Source organism: Phyllobates terribilis, unplaced genomic scaffold (assembly GCF_046119375.1).
Source record: "Phyllobates terribilis strain yellow unplaced genomic scaffold, ASM4611937v1 Scaffold_12__6_contigs__length_324123572, whole genome shotgun sequence".
Classification (NCBI taxonomy): Eukaryota; Metazoa; Chordata; class Amphibia; order Anura; family Dendrobatidae; genus Phyllobates; species Phyllobates terribilis.
Window position 1 is genome coordinate 311,840,381 of NW_027362772.1, and position 16,760 is coordinate 311,857,140.

At 48.3% G+C, this 16,760-nt stretch overlaps 1 protein-coding gene and 1 long non-coding RNA gene across 10 annotated transcripts in view; one reads left to right on the forward strand and one right to left on the reverse strand.

Annotated features, from left to right (window-relative positions):
* LOC141172846 (CMP-N-acetylneuraminate-beta-galactosamide-alpha-2,3-sialyltransferase 4-like) overlaps positions 1-16,760 on the forward strand; it is a 479,971-nt gene that overhangs the window by 143,233 nt on the left and 319,978 nt on the right. For 6 of the 9 annotated variants that reach the window (XM_073657416.1, XM_073657422.1, XM_073657414.1 and 3 more), the window contains exon 2: positions 16,017-16,276. The exons of the other annotated variants lie outside the window; for them this stretch is intronic. The gene's annotated coding sequence lies outside the window, so the exon portion shown is untranslated. The remainder of the gene's footprint in view (positions 1-16,016; positions 16,277-16,760) is intronic. 9 annotated transcript variants of the gene reach the window in all.
* The window catches only part of LOC141172848 (uncharacterized), an 86,889-nt gene continuing 79,846 nt past the window's right edge, over positions 9,718-16,760 (reverse strand). The window contains exons 2-3 of the long non-coding RNA XR_012252542.1: positions 10,846-10,987; positions 9,718-10,737 (exon numbers count right to left, since the gene is read on the reverse strand). This is a non-coding gene — a long non-coding RNA (uncharacterized lncRNA). The remainder of the gene's footprint in view (positions 10,738-10,845; positions 10,988-16,760) is intronic.

A 16,760-nucleotide genomic window follows, 5' to 3' on the forward strand; every position in this document is an offset into this window, starting at 1 on the left:
ATCAGGAGCATGCCCAGGCGTTGTAGGGAGGTCATACAGGCACGTGGAGGCCACATACAATACTCAGCCTCATCAGGAGCATGCCCAGGCGTTGTAGGGAGGTCATACAGGCACGTGGAGGCCACACACAATACTCAGCCTCATCAGGAGCATGCCCAGGCGTTGTAGGGATGTCATACAGGCACGTGGAGGCCGCACACAATACTCAGCCTCATCAGGAGCATGCCCAGGCGTTGTAGGGAGGTCATACAGGCACGTGGAGGCCACATACAATACTCAGCCTCATCAGGAGCATGCCCAGGCGTTGTAGGGAGGTCATACAGGCACGTGGAGGCCGCACACAATACTCAGCCTCATCAGGAGCATGCCCAGGCGTTGTAGGGATGTCATACAGGCACGTGGAGGCCACACACAATACTCAGCCTCATCAGGAGCATGCCCAGGCGTTGTAGGGATGTCATACAGGCACGTGGAGGCCACACACAATACTGAGCCTCATCAGGAGCATGCCCAGGCGTTGTAGGGAGGTCATGCAGGCACGTGGAGGCCACACACAATACTCAGCCTCATCAGGAGCATGCCCAGGCGTTGTAGGGAGGTCATACAGGCATGCGGAGGCCACACACAATACTCAGCCTCATCAGGAGCATGCCCAGGCGTTGTAGGGAGGTCATACAGGCACGCGGAGGCCACACACAATACTCAGCCTCATCAGGAGCATGCCCAGGCGTTGTAGGGAGGTCATATAGGCACGTGGAGGCCACACACAATACTCAGCCTCATCAGGAGCATGCCCAGGCGTTGTAGGGAGGTCATACAGGCACGTGGAAGCCACACACAATACTCAACCTCATCAGGAGCATGCCCGGGCGTTGTAGGGAGGTCATACAGGCACGTGGAGGCCACATACAATACTCAGCCTCATCAGGAGCATGCCCAGGCGTTGTAGGGAGGTCATACAGGCACGTGGAGACCACACACAATACTGAGCCTCATCAGGAGCATGCCCACCCATTGTAGGGAGGTCATACAGGCACGTGGAGGCCGCACACAATACTGAGCCTCATCAGGAGCATACCCAGGCATTGTAGGGAGGTCATACAGGCACGTGGAGGCCACACACAATACTCAGCCTCATCAGGAGCATGCCCGGGCGTTGTAGGGAGGTCATACAGGCACGTGGAGGCCATACACAATACTCAGCCTCATCAGGAGCATGCCCAGGCGTTGTAGGGAGGTCATACAGGCACGTGGAGGCCACACACAATACTGAGCCTCATCAGGAGCATGCCCAGGCGTTGTAGGGAGGTCATACAGGCACGTGGAGTCCACACACAATACTCAGCCTCATCAGGAGCATGCCCAGGCATTGTAGGGAGGTCATACAGGCACGTGGAGGCCACACACAATACTCAGCCTCATCAGGAGCATGCCCGGGCGTTGTAGGGAGGTCATACAGGCACGTGTAGGCCATACACAATACTCAGCCTCATCAGGAGCATGCCCAGGCGTTGTAGGGAGGTCATACAGGCACGTGGAGTCCACACACAATACTCAGCCTCATCAGGAGCATGCCCAGGCATTGTAGGGAGGTCATACAGGCACGTGGAGGCCACACACAATACTCAGCCTCATCAGGAGCATGCCCGGGCGCTGTAGGGAGGTCATACAGGCACGTGTAGGCCATACACAATACTCAGCCTCATCAGGAGCATGCCCAGGCGTTGTAGGGAGGTCATACAGGCACGTTGAGGCCACACACAATACTCAGCCTCATCAGGAGCATGCCCAGGCATTGTAGGGAGGTCATACAGGCACGTGGAGGCCACACACAATACTGAGCCTCATCAGGAGCATGCCCAGGCGTTGTAGGGAGGTCATACAGGCACGTGGAGGCCACACACAATACTGAGCCTCATCAGGAGCATGCCCAGGCGTTGTAGGGGGGTCATACAGGCACGTGGAGGCCGCACACAATACTCAGCCTCATCAGGAGCATGCCCAGGCGTTGTAGGGAGGTCATACAGGCACGTGGAGGCCACACACAATACTCAGCCTCATCAGGAGCATGCCCAGGCATTGTAGGGAGGTCATACAGGCACGTGGAGGCCACACACAATACTCAGCCTCATCAGGAGCATGCCCAGGCGTTGTAGGGAGGTCATACAGGCACGTGGAGGCCACACACAATACTCAGCCTCATCAGGAGCATGCCCAGGCGTTGTAGGGAGGTCATACAGGCACGTGGAGGCCGCACACAATGCTCAGCCTCATCAGGAGCATGCCCAGGCGTTGTAGGGAGGTCATACAGGCACGTGGAGGCCACATACAATACTCAGCCTCATCAGGAGCATGCCCAGGCGTTGTAGGGAGGTCATACAGGCACGTGGAAGCCACACACAATACTCAACCTCATCAGGAGCATGCCCGGGCGTTGTAGGGAGGTCATACAGGCACGTGGAGGCCACATACAATACTCAGCCTCATCAGGAGCATGCCCAGGCGTTGTAGGGAGGTCATACAGGCACGTGGAGACCACACACAATACTGAGCCTCATCAGGAGCATGCCCACCCATTGTAGGGAGGTCATACAGGCACGTGGAGGCCGCACACAATACTGAGCCTCATCAGGAGCATACCCAGGCATTGTAGGGAGGTCATACAGGCACGTGGAGGCCACACACAATACTCAGCCTCATCAGGAGCATGCCCGGGCGTTGTAGGGAGGTCATACAGGCACGTGGAGGCCATACACAATACTCAGCCTCATCAGGAGCATGCCCAGGCGTTGTAGGGAGGTCATACAGGCACGTGGAGGCCACACACAATACTGAGCCTCATCAGGAGCATGCCCAGGCGTTGTAGGGAGGTCATACAGGCACGTGGAGTCCACACACAATACTCAGCCTCATCAGGAGCATGCCCAGGCATTGTAGGGAGGTCATACAGGCACGTGGAGGCCACACACAATACTCAGCCTCATCAGGAGCATGCCCGGGCGTTGTAGGGAGGTCATACAGGCACGTGTAGGCCATACACAATACTCAGCCTCATCAGGAGCATGCTCAGGCGTTGTAGGGAGGTCATACAGGCACGTGGAGGCCACACACAATACTGATCCTCATCAGGAGCATGCCCAGGCGTTGTAGGGAGGTCATACAGGCACGTTGAGGCCACACACAATACTCAGCCTCATCAGGAGCATGCCCAGGCATTGTAGGGAGGTCATACAGGCACGTGGAGGCCACACACAATACTGAGCCTCATCAGGAGCATGCCCAGGCGTTGTAGGGAGGTCATACAGGCACGTGGAGGCCACACACAATACTGAGCCTCATCAGGAGCATGCCCAGGCGTTGTAGGGGGGTCATACAGGCACGTGGAGGCCGCACACAATACTCAGCCTCATCAGGAGCATGCCCAGGCGTTGTAGGGAGGTCATACAGGCACGTGGAGGCCACACACAATACTCAGCCTCATCAGGAGCATGCCCAGGCATTGTAGGGAGGTCATACAGGCACGTGGAGGCCACACACAATACTCAGCCTCATCAGGAGCATGCCCAGGCGTTGTAGGGAGGTCATACAGGCACGTGGAGGCCACACACAATACTCAGCCTCATCAGGAGCATGCCCAGGCGTTGTAGGGAGGTCATACAGGCACGTGGAGGCCGCACACAATACTCAGCCTCATCAGGAGCATGCCCAGGCGTTGTAGGGAGGTCATACAGGCACGTGGAGGCCACATACAATACTCAGCCTCATCAGGAGCATGCCCAGGCGTTGTAGGGAGGTCATACATGCACGTGGAGGCCGCACACAATACTCAGCCTCATCAGGAGCATGCCCAGGCGTTGTAGGGAGGTCATACAGGCACGTGGAGGCCACATACAATACTCAGCCTCATCAGGAGCATGCCCAGGCATTGTAGGGAGGTCATACAGGCACGTGGAGGCCACACACAATACTCAGCCTCATCAGGAGCATGCCCAGGCGTTGTAGGGAGGTCATACAGGCATGCGGAGGCCACACACAATACTCAGCCTCATCAGGAGCATGCCCAGGCGTTGTAGGGAGGTCATACAGACACGTGGAGGCCACACACAATACTCAGCCTCATCAGGAGCATGCCCAGGCGTTGTAGGGAGGTCATACAGGCACGTGGAGGCCACACACAATACTCAGCCTCATCAGGAGCATGCCCAGGCGTTGTAGGGAGGTCATACAGGCACGTGGAGGCCACACACAATACTCAACCTCATCAGGAGCATGCCCGGGCGTTGTAGGGAGGTCATACAGGCACGTGGAGGCCACATACAATACTCAGCCTCATCAGGAGCATGCCCAGGCGTTGTAGGGAGGTCATACAGGCACGTGGAGACCACACACAATACTGAGCCTCATCAGGAACATGCCCACCCATTGTAGGGAGGTCATACAGGCACGTGGAGGCCGCACACAATACTGAGCCTCATCAGGAGCATGCCCAGGCATTGTAGGGAGGTCATACAGGCACGTGGAGGCCACACACAATACTCAGCCTCATCAGGAGCATGCCCAGGCATTGTAGGGAGGTCATACAGGCACGTGGAGGCCACACACAATACTCAGCCTCATCAGGAGCATGCCCAGGCGTTGTAGGGAGGTCATACAGGCACGTGGAGGCCACACACAATACTCAGCCACATCAGGAGCATGCCCAGGCGTTGTAGGGAGGTCATACAGGCACGTGGAGGCCGCACACAATACTCAGCCTCATCAGGAGTATGCCCAGGCGTTGTAGGGAGGTCATACAGGCACGTGGAGGCCACATACAATACTCAGCCTCATCAGGAGCATGCCCAGGCGTTGTAGGGAGGTCATACAGGCACGTGGAGGCCACATACAATACTCAGCCTCATCAGGAGCATGCCCAGGCATTGTAGGGAGGTCATACAGGCACGTGGAGGCCACACACAATACTCAGCCTCATCAGGAGCATGCCCAGGCGTTGTAGGGAGGTCATACAGGCATGCGGAGGCCACACACAATACTCAGCCTCATCAGGAGCATGCCCAGGCGTTGTAGGGAGGTCATACAGGCACGCGGAGGCCACACACAATACTCAGCCTCATCAGGAGCATGCCCAGGCGTTGTAGGGAGGTCATACAGGCACGTGGAGGCCACACACAATACTCAGCCTCATCAGTAGCATGCCCAGGCGTTGTAGGGAGGTCATACAGGCACGTGGAAGCCACACACAATACTCAACCTCATCAGGAGCATGCCCGGGCGTTGTAGGGAGGTCATACAGGCACGTGGAGGCCACATACAATACTCAGCCTCATCAGGAGCATGCCCAGGCGTTGTAGGGAGGTCATACAGGCACGTGGAGGCCACATACAATACTCAGCCTCATCAGGAGCATGCCCAGGCGTTGTAGGGAGGTCATACAGGCACGTGGAGGCCACACACAATACTCAGCCTCATCAGGAGCATGCCCAGGCGTTGTAGGGATGTCATACAGGCACGTGGAGGCCGCACACAATACTCAGCCTCATCAGGAGCATGCCCAGGCGTTGTAGGGAGGTCATACAGGCACGTGGAGGCCACATACAATACTCAGCCTCATCAGGAGCATGCCCAGGCGTTGTAGGGAGGTCATACAGGCACGTGGAGGCCGCACACAATACTCAGCCTCATCAGGAGCATGCCCAGGCGTTGTAGGGATGTCATACAGGCACGTGGAGGCCACACACAATACTCAGCCTCATCAGGAGCATGCCCAGGCGTTGTAGGGATGTCATACAGGCACGTGGAGGCCACACACAATACTGAGCCTCATCAGGAGCATGCCCAGGCGTTGTAGGGAGGTCATACAGGCACGTGGAGGCCACACACAATACTCAGCCTCATCAGGAGCATGCCCAGGCGTTGTAGGGAGGTCATACATGCACGTGGAGGCCGCACACAATACTCAGCCTCATCAGGAGCATGCCCAGGCGTTGTAGGGAGGTCATACAGACACGTGGAGGCCACACTCAATACTCAGCCTCATCAGGAGCATGCCCAGGCGTTTTAGGGAGGTCATACAGGCACGTGGAGGCCACACACAATACTCAGCCTCATCAGGAGCATGCCCAGGCGTTGTAGGGAGGTCATACAGGCACGTGGAGGCCACACACAATACTCAGCCTCATCAGGAGCATGCCCAGGCGTTGTAGGGAGGTCATACAGGCACGTGGAGGCCACACACAATACTCAGCCTCATCAGGAGCATGCCCAGGCGTTGTAGGGAGGTCATACAGGCACGTGGAGGCCACACACAATACTCAGCCTCATTGTGACTTGTTTTAAGGACATTACATCACAGTTGGATCGGCCTGTAGTGTGTTTTTCCACTTTAATTTTGGGGGTGACTCCACATCCAGGCCTCCATTAGTTAATAAATGTGATTTCCATTGATGATTTTTGGGTGATTTTGTTGTCAGCACATTCAGCTTCTACAGAACAAAGTATTCAATGAGGAGATTTCATCCATTCAGATCTAGGAGGGGGGATTTCAGTGTTCCCTTTATTTTTTTGAGCAGTTTATATATATTTTTTAACGTAATCAACATATGCTGCCTCGTCCCCACTGAAAGTATTTTCTCAGTATTCGGACACTATATTTGCTGTGGAGTTGGATACTAAACCACGTGAGGAACAATGCGAGAAATTAAATAGAAACCCGTCACCAATTCTGCATTTATCATCCACTCCTGGTTTTGACTCACACTCTTTAAGAAAAATACTGACGGAATACTGACTGTATGGCTGGTTTCACACGTAGAGATATCTCCAGCACCGTACGTACCAGAGGTATCCGTGCCCCGCGTGCCTGTGTGTATTTTACGTGTTGTGGTCGTGTGCCGCACCTGGATCACATGGACGGACTTCTGGGAGTCGGCAGTACAATTATCGCTATTACCTGTAGTCATTGCTGAACGCTGCCCTCATCATGGCTCTCTGCCGGCGCTTTGATCAGCACCAGCAGGCACCATGATGAGGGGGTTAGTAGTGTGATCCCACCTGTAAAATCAAGAATGAAATAATAACAATCATTACGTCTGGAAACTGTCACCACTCGTACCGGAGAAACAGATGTGTGAAAGAGCCCTAAAGATGTGCGGTTTTGTATTAATAATCACATAGGAACATTAACTATGTAATTTGTTGTATTCTTTCCAACATTGGTAAATTTAAAATAAAAAATCTGTCCTACAGACAATTATCCACTCCCTGTCTTTTCAAACTGGGATCAGTAGTTCCACCACCCATGAATGGGCACAACAGCTCACCCCTCCCTTTAGGTTTACCTTGGTGAGTCAGCCTCTGGTGAAGGCTTCTCTGTGTCTAATATTTTCGGGTACATAAGATTTACTGGGTCATAGCAAGGTCATAGTGATAAGGTCACTGAATAGAATTGATATGTGTGACCTGAAGAGCAAACAATGGAGGCAAACACAATGACAACTGAATACATATGTGTGAACTCATGAGCTAACAAATGCCAAAAAAACACCTAGCAAATATCCAACCAAACAACAACAAAAAATGTGCGCTCAGTGCTGGAATAGTATTTTGTAATAAGTCCATATTTTTTTTCCCCATAGTAATTATGGCATTATAATGGTGTCTTGTATTTCTTTTCTTTTTTTCTGTCTTTTCTAATTTTATATTTTTCCTTTTCAGGTTTTTGGGCCACAGGAGAGAGCTATACATAACTGCACCTCCAATTTAGGGTTGGTAAATCCACCATTTCCAGGATTGTGAGGTGCACATGTAGCGTCATCTGGCAGAAGTTGCAGCCCATCGTGATGCCTTCCCCAACCGAGGAGACTTGGCTGCAGGTCGCAGCAGGCTTTCAAACTCTGGCCAATTTCCCCAACTGCATAGGTGCTGTCGATGGCAAACATGTGAGAGTTCAGCAGCAATTTCCCCAACTGCATAGGTGCTGTCGATGGCAAACATGTGAGAGTTCAGCAGCCACCACGATCAGGATCACGCTTCTTTAATTATAAGAAGTATTTTTCTGTGGTCCCGATGGCGGTGGCTGATGCACATTACAAATTTGTTGCCATCGACGTTGGTACTTATAGCAGTACTGGGGACTCTCGGGTGTTTCGATCATCACAGATTGGGCTGCAAATTCTTCAAGACGGCGAAACGCTCCCAGCCCCAAGACCTTTGCCGGGTTCCACACATCCAGTTCCCTTTGTGATGGTATCGGATGAGGCATTTCCCTTAATGACCAACCTTCTGCGCCCATACCCACGAAGGGCACTGAATGACCGGCGGAGGATTTTTAATTATCGGCTGAGTCGCGCACGCAGATATGTGGAATCGTGTAGTCAGTGGAGGATCTTTCACACAGCCATCCAGTTGGATCCGGAGGCAGTTGACACTGTCATTAAGGCATGCTGTGTACTCCACAACTATGCTCGTGAATGCAGCACAGAGCAAGATGAGGAGTCGCAGCTGTCAGAATTAATTCCAGTGGTCAACTTGGCTCCGGGAAGGCTCCAACTCAGGTGGCAGGGTGCGAGAAACCTTCGCTGACTACTTCATGAGTCCAGAAGGTGCCGTGCACTGGCAGTACTCCTAGGTCGGTGGTGTGCAGCCTGACCAGCAGAGAAGATCTGATGCCCAATAAAAGAAGAACTTCAAGAAAAGTTATTTTTTACAAAATTGCAAAAACCTTTTTAAATAATAAATAAATTTGGTTTAATTTTCAATCTTGTCTCTATCAGTTATTCGATTATCGCCTTCTACGTGTTGCTTTATGACCATACGTCTACGCATAAGTGTATGTAAGTCTATGACAGCCACAACAATGGTAGAACGTAACTATCATACACTTGCATTGTGACGCCTACCTCTGATTATGCTCAGTCAGAAGTAGTGGTCACAAGATGGTTTTCCAGTTTATCACCCGTGAAGATATTTCAGCTACTTGACCCAAAAAAACCCTGAGATATTCGAACCGGCGCCTGGGGATCGGCGGTACTACTAGAGCGCTCTTCCAAAGTACTGGCTGCTAAAGTCATCACTCACCATTGTCATTTGCTTGTGCTGTGAGCAGAACTAGCAAAGAACAATGTTGAGAGTATTCATCCCTTTGTTGTCAAAAGTCTGCAAAATTAACTAATTTTTTTTTTTTAAATTCCAATCACCTACATACAGACGACCACACACGTACAGTAGCAGAATAACTTGGAAAAATGTAGCGGTCCCCTGACCTGCGCTCAGGTCAGTGCAGATCAGGGGTCCATTTTTTTTTTTAGATGAAATTTTTCAATGACACCACCTAAGCAGATATACTATAATTAAGTATATACTCTAAATTTTACTTTAAGTAAAAATGGACACAAATGTTTTAAATATTAATTTATTTGTATAAATAATATAAGTATATAAACCGGGGGGGGGCAAAAAACTTGTAACAAAAAAAATTACAAAACTTTCGGACAAACATTATCCATAACTTATCAATGTCCCAAAAAACCACTGTTTCATAGGCCGACCTGTCAAAAGTTTTGGGCCATAAAGTACGGGCAGCACCTGTATATAAAACTAAACACCTTTTCTTACAGTCCCCTACGCCTGAAGCCTGGTGTAGATGACTATAAGAAAAGGGGTTTTTGAACGCATTCAGTCTTTTTTAAAAAAAAATGGTGTATATAACGACCTACAGGTGCTGTCTGTATTTTTTATGGCCCAAAATTGGTGACAGGGGTAAGTAATTTTACTGAAATTGATGGAAGTCCGGCTCGTAGTCATACCCTGGAAACATGTCCTGGGAGAAGCTGGTGTTGGGAGATGGACCAGGATGATGAGAAGATGCTCCTGGGGCTGGTGGGCGACCGTAACTTCCATGAGCCTCTGAAGGTTCGGGTCGGTATGCCGCTACCTGCCCAAAGCGCTGGATTGCAGCTGCTGGTGGTGGAGGCCCACTGGGATAAAACAGATTAAAGATCCCAGTTATTAGGGCTGGTGCCGAGGGCATAGGCGATGGTGCATCAATTGCCATGACCAGAGCGTTGGCTGCTGTCATGTACCGGTTCTGCTTGTCCCGTGGCATGGATCTTAGGCGCCTGCTATAGATAACCCAAATTTATCAAGGTCATCTTCTTTGTGGACCCTGTCCATAAGATTGAGGGTGCGAGTAGTGAGGGCTTCAAGTGCACTACTCCCACCCTCTTTGCCTCTTTATTTGCCGCCCTTCTCAATCCCACAGCACGGGCAGAAACAGCCCCCATCCCAGTTGGCCTAGACGCACCCCCAGCAGAGCTACCATCAGCGCCAGAAGCCGAAGCAGCATCAGCAGCAGACCCCGGCGCGACGCCCGCAGCAGATGAGGCAGCGGCGGGCGAACCGGAAGGACCAGCACCATGAGGATCCGGAGAAGACAGGAGAAATAAGTCCTCTGAATCGTCTTCTGCTCCCCGGTCCGTGCTGGTCTCCTCGAGTAACGCAGGTGTCAGGGCCCTTATTTTGCCTTCAGTGCTGTAGAAAAAAGGAAAAAAACGTTGAAAGAAATTTCATTTACAACTAATTATTGTGAAATTACCTCCGCAAACTCCTGCTGGTCAAAATGAAGGCCAGCTGGTCTGCATAAGGGACCTTTCTTTTGAGGGGCGATGAGCCGCTTCGCCCGGACTCTGACTTCATCAGGCGGTCAGTGACCGAGCGCCACCTTTTTTTTAACATCTTCCTCTGCAATTAAAAAAAAAATAATAATTATGTATTTTATTTCAAACATAAATAAAATTACACATCTATATTACAAAATGGTACAAATATCCAAAAAAAATAAAAACTTACAAACTTGTTTTTGGGCCACTTTGTCCGCGTCCACCCACAGCGGGTAAATTTCTCTGACAACAGCGGGCCAAGCGTCTCTTCTACACTGTTTATCCCTGTAGCGTTCGCTGGCCCGGTCCCATATTCCAGGATACTTCTCCACCTATAATGTATAACATTACATCAGTGAATTAATAAACCGAAAAGGGTGAAATTAAGATAAAAACATATATATACATATACATTATATATATATATATATATATATATATATACAGTACAGACCAAAAGTTTGGACACAACTTCTCATTTAAAGATTTTTCTGTATTTTCTTGACTATGAAAATTGTACATTTACACTAAAGGCATCAAAACTATGAATTACCACATGTGGAATTATATACTTAACAAAAAAGTGTGAAACAACTGAAAATATGTCTTATATTCTAGGTTCTTCACAGTAGCCACCTTTTGCTTTGATGACTGCTTTGCACACTCTTGGCATTCTCTTGATGAGCTTCAAGAGGTAGTCACCGGAAATGGTCTTCCAACAATCTTGAAGGAGTTCCCAGAGATGCTTAGCACTTGTTGGCCCTTTTGCCTTCACTCTGCGGTCCAGCTCACCCCAAACCATCTCGATTGGGTTCAGGTCTGGTGACTGTGGAGGCCAGGTCATCTGGCGTAGCCCCCCATCACTCTCCTTCTTGGTCAAATAGCCCTTACACAGCCTGGAGGTGTTTGGGGTCATTGTCCTGTTGAAAAATAAATGATGGTCCAACTAAACGCAAACCGGATGGAATAGCATGCCGCTGCAAGATGCTGTGGTAGCCATGCTGGTTCAGTATGCCTTCAATTTTGAATAAATCCCCAACAGTGTCACCAGCAAAGCCCCCTCACACCATCACACCTCCTCCTCCATGCTCACGGTGGGAACCAGGCATGTAGAGTCCATCCGTTCACCTTTTCTGCGTCACACAAAGACACGGTGGTTGGAACCAAAGATCTCAAATTTGGACTCATCAGACCAAAGCACAGATTTCCACTGGTCTAATGTCTATTCCTTGTGTTCTTTAGCCCAAATAAGTCTCTTCTGCTTGTTGCCTGTCCTTAGCAGTGGTTTCCTAGCAGCTATTTTACCATGAAGGCCTGCTGCACAAAGTCTCCTCTTAACAGTTGTTGAAGAGATGTGTCTGCTGCTAGAACTCTGTGTGGCATTGACCTGGTCTCTAATCTGAGCTGCTGTTAACCTACGATTTCTGAGGCTGGTGACTCGGGTAAACTTATCCTCAGAAGCAGAGGTGACTCTTGGTCTTCCTTTCCTGGGGCAGTCCTCATGTGAGCCAGTTTCTTTGTAGCGCTTGATGGTTTTTGCAACTGCACTTGGGGACACTTTCAAAGTTTGCCCAATTTTTCGCACTGACTGACCTTCATTTCTTAAAATAATGATGGCCACTCGTTTTTCTTTACTTAGCTGCTTTTTTCTTGCCATAATACAAATTCTAACAGTCTATTCAGTAGGACTATCAGCTGTGTATCCACCAGACTTCTGCACAACACAACTGATGGTCCCAACCCCATTTATAAGGCAAGAAATCCCACTTATTAAACCTGACAGGGCACACCTGTGAAGTGAAAACCATTTCCGGTGACTACCTCTTGAAGCTCATCAAAAGAATTCCAAGAGTGTGCAAAGCAGTCATCAAAGCAAAAGGTGGCTACTGTGAAGAAACTAGAATATAAGACATATTTTCAGCTGTTTCACACTTTTTTGTTAAGTATATAATTCCACATGTGGTAATTCATAGTTTTGATGCCTTCAGTGTGAATGTACAATTTTCATAGTCATGAAAATACAGAAAAATCTTTAAATGAGAAGGTGTGTCCAAACTTTTGGTCTGTACTGTACATGGGCACACACACAAACACCACAACAACCCCCCCCCCCCATATCCAATTACGTCTCTTTCACATGTCAGAATCTCCGGTACGAGAGGTGATGACATTTTCCACACATACCGGAGACACACACAACCGTTTCATTGTATGCTTGGTCACGCATACCTGCAGTAACGTAGATATGCGGACGTGAGAAACTGCCCTACAGCGTATGCCGGAGCTTTCAGTGAATGAACTTACATACGCTGTACAATAATCTTAAATTTCAATGTATTAAAAATGTCAAAATTAGGTGGGCTCCCACGTAATTTTAATAACCGGCAGAGGGAAAGCAGACGATTGAGAGCTGATGTTATAGTCTGGGAAGTAGCCAATAATCATGGCCCCTTTCTAGGCTATTAATACCAGGCCGCAGCAGTTAGTTTAGCCTTTACTGGTCATTCTACAGGGGGACCCCCCAAAAAAAAATTACATGGGGTCCCCCTATAAATTGTAGCCAGTAAAGGCTAGGCGAACAGCTGTTACCTGATATTAATAGCCTAGAAAGGGGCCATGGTTATAGGCCCCCTCCCAGGCTATAATATCAGCCCTCAGCCGCCCCAGATTTGGCGCATCATATTTGGGCGCCAAATCTGGTGCTTAGCCTTGCTCTTCCACGCTGTCCTGGTGCGGTGGCAGGGGGTAATTGTGTTGGCGTTCAAGTCAGCGCCAGCTGGCGTGAAGCCGAGGTTAGTAATGAGGGGCGTCTATAAGACACCCCCATTACTAACCAACAAAGAGTTAAAAAATAATTTAAAAAATAAACACACAGACACCACAGAAAAATTATTTAATTGAAATAAACCACACCATTTTAATAAATTCTTCATTTACTAAAAAAAAATAATAATTACCTGTCCACGTTCCTGCGCTGCTCTCCCATGCACAGCTGTCACATCTGGAAATGTGACAGCCGTCATGGCTGCTGTAAGCTCACACTGCCGGGAACACGGCAGTGTGAGCCCCTGACTGAGGTCACCAGAGTTCATTCAGCGCAGCTCCGGTGAACTCCTTTACGGCCCTGCTGTACCGTGGGAATTTATGTAAAGGAGATCACCGTAGCAGCGTACCCTGAACTCCGGTGAACTCCGTGATGCAATGACGGAGACGCTTTACGGCCCCATCATTGTATCGGCGGCGCTCATTTAGGGCGGTCACAGTTTATGTGGCTGCTCTAAACTGGATATCTTCGCGGGACACTCGTGGACTACTACGGAGGGGTAAGGATAAGGTTGTGGTTTGTTATTTTATTTTTTATTACAGGAGATCGATGGCTTCGGGGAATTAGGTGTCTAGGTGAGTATAGGTGTATTTTTTTATTTTATTTTAGGTGGCAATCGGCGGGGACAGGTAATGTATAAACTAATTTATTTTTAGGTAACCACTGGCCACCAATTAAATTTATTAATTTAATTTATTGGGGACCAAAAAAAAAACTGGGGACAATAAATTAATAAAAAATTAAGTGGATAAAAATTAAAAAAAAATATGGGGGCCCAAAAAAATAAATGTATGGGGGCAATTTATGGGGCACATTAGGGGCACTTTTAACAGCTAGATCAGGCTGATGGGAACTGCTGCTCCCATCGAACTGGTCCTGCTGGCGCTAGTGGACAGGGGACAGACATAGGCCGATGGAAGTAGTAGTGTCACATCGGCCTACGTCTGCCTGCGAACACGCGCACACACAGAGACGCTTACCACACTAATCATGAAAGCCACATTCAGGTCCATTCGTTTATACCACCCCAGGTGATCCTGGTAGACGGGAATGGTCTGGGATTCTCGTCTTCCTGGATTATGGGATGCTTATGGGATGGCAGGAACGCCCCCCACATGAGGTCACTTCCCATTTGTTGCGGTTTTGTGCTACACCCGCAGACGCGCGACGCGTCTTTCCAGACCGCAGCATGTCAGTTTCTCTTGCTTGCTACAATGTATCAGTCTGGAGGGGGTTTACATCTCAGAGGATTGTCTACGCTGGATACAACTGTACCAAACCAACAGCTGTGAGAACTATTAGGTCAATATAGGTTTTAACTCCTTAATGACCGTCAATTTGACTTAAAACTGACCTGGGATATAAGAGACTAGCATTCTCTGATGGGCGACAATCCTGTATCTGTCACCTGAAAACTATAGCTGACAACTTTCTGCATCAGCCACGATCCTTGTTGGCACCAACCATTTCCGTTTAACCCTTTAAATACTGCTGTCAATAGTGACTACAGCATCTAGATGGTTAACAGTGTGGGGGCTTCCTCTTTAACCTCATCGGCACCCTGAGATCTTGATTGGGTGGTCCCTGATGTTTGCCATGGTAGTTCATAGCCAAATAACGGCTTTAGAGTCTGCCGGCTATAGGGACCTGTTCACAAGTTATCGAAATTTAGGTGGTAAAAAAAATACATTTTTTCATTCCTGTTATGTCATTTTGCATTAATTCCTGAAAAGCACCTGAAGAGTTAATGAACTAAATGAAAGTCGGGGTGGGGGTGCTGTTTTTAAAATGGTCTCACTTTTGGAGATTTCCGGTATATAAGACCCCCAAAGTCATTTCAAAACTAAATAGGTCCCTAAAAAAAAATAAAAATACGTTTTGTAAATTTCCTTGAAAAAAAAATGAAATAATTACTGCTCCATTGTTTAAACCTTCTAAAATGTTAACAAAATAAAAGAACATTTTACAAATGGTGCCGATGTAAAGCCGACACGAGGGAAATGTGATTTATTAATGTTTTTGTGTGGTCGGACTAGCTGGATTAAAGGGATTAAAGGGATAATCATTCAAATTTTGAAAATTGCTATTTTTTTTCAAATTTTTTGTCACATTTTATGATATTTTTATAAATAAACACAATACGTATCAACCTAAATTTACCACCATCATAAAGTATAATGCGTCACGAAAAAAAAAAAAACAATCTCAAAATCAATGGAATATATTGAAGCGTTCCAGAGTTATTACCACGTGTTAGATTTAATTTGGCCTGGTCATTAAGGGGTTAGATTGCTGACGACTATCCCAAATTGAGCCAAAAAGCCATACATGCTGTACACCACATTCATTACCTGATTGCTCCTCACTAGACGTTGCTTAATAGGAATGTGGAGTTCTAAAAGGATCCAAATTTATCATTAAAGTAGCCGTAGCCTTCCTCTTCTTCCTCTTAATATATTGCACTCATCATCTTATACAGCGCTGTGCACTTACAATTGCTCATTTTCTACCCAGATAATTGTTCTCTTTTCCATTAGGTCGATGACATCACGGGATTAAAAACTGACGAGCTGAATCCTTCTAAGCTCTATGTACAGACAGGAGGTCAATATTCCCTGCATGAGTCATCATTAGAACTACAATCCTACATCACTACAAAAGTCCCTGGCAGGAGGAGGAGTGGAACATCTGGATCAGGAGGTGAAGAGGGGAATGATAAATCCAAGGACAAGAGACTTCCTGTTTCTACACAGAGCAGAGAAAACAGAAGAATTATCTGGGTAGAAAATGAGCAATTGTAAGTGCACAGCGCTGTATAATATGGTGACTGCAATATATAAAGAGGAGGAGGAGGAAGAGGAGGAAGGGGAAGAGGAGGAGGAAGAGGAGGAGGAGGAAGAGGAGGAGGAGGAAGAGGAGGAGGAGGGCTTCTTTAACATACCCACAACTCCATACAAAGTTCTTGATCTCCACCAAGAGGTGGCGTGACGCGGAGGCGTAATAGCTCCTTATTGACAGTTCTTGTTTCATGCTTGCCCACTCCTGATTTTTTTTCCGCCCTTCACCCCCCCCCCCCCAAAAAAAAAAAAAAAAAAAAGTAGCAAGGAAACTTCAAAAGGAAAAGTTGCAATAAGACTCCATAGTGTTATTTTGGAAAGATGGTACTGCCGTGTTTCTTATTCAGTTTTTTTTGAGCCGAAGACAGGAAAGTAGTAGGAGATATGAAACTACAACTGTATCGAAAACTGCGCCAAACCGGCATGTGGTTTATCAGATGCAAT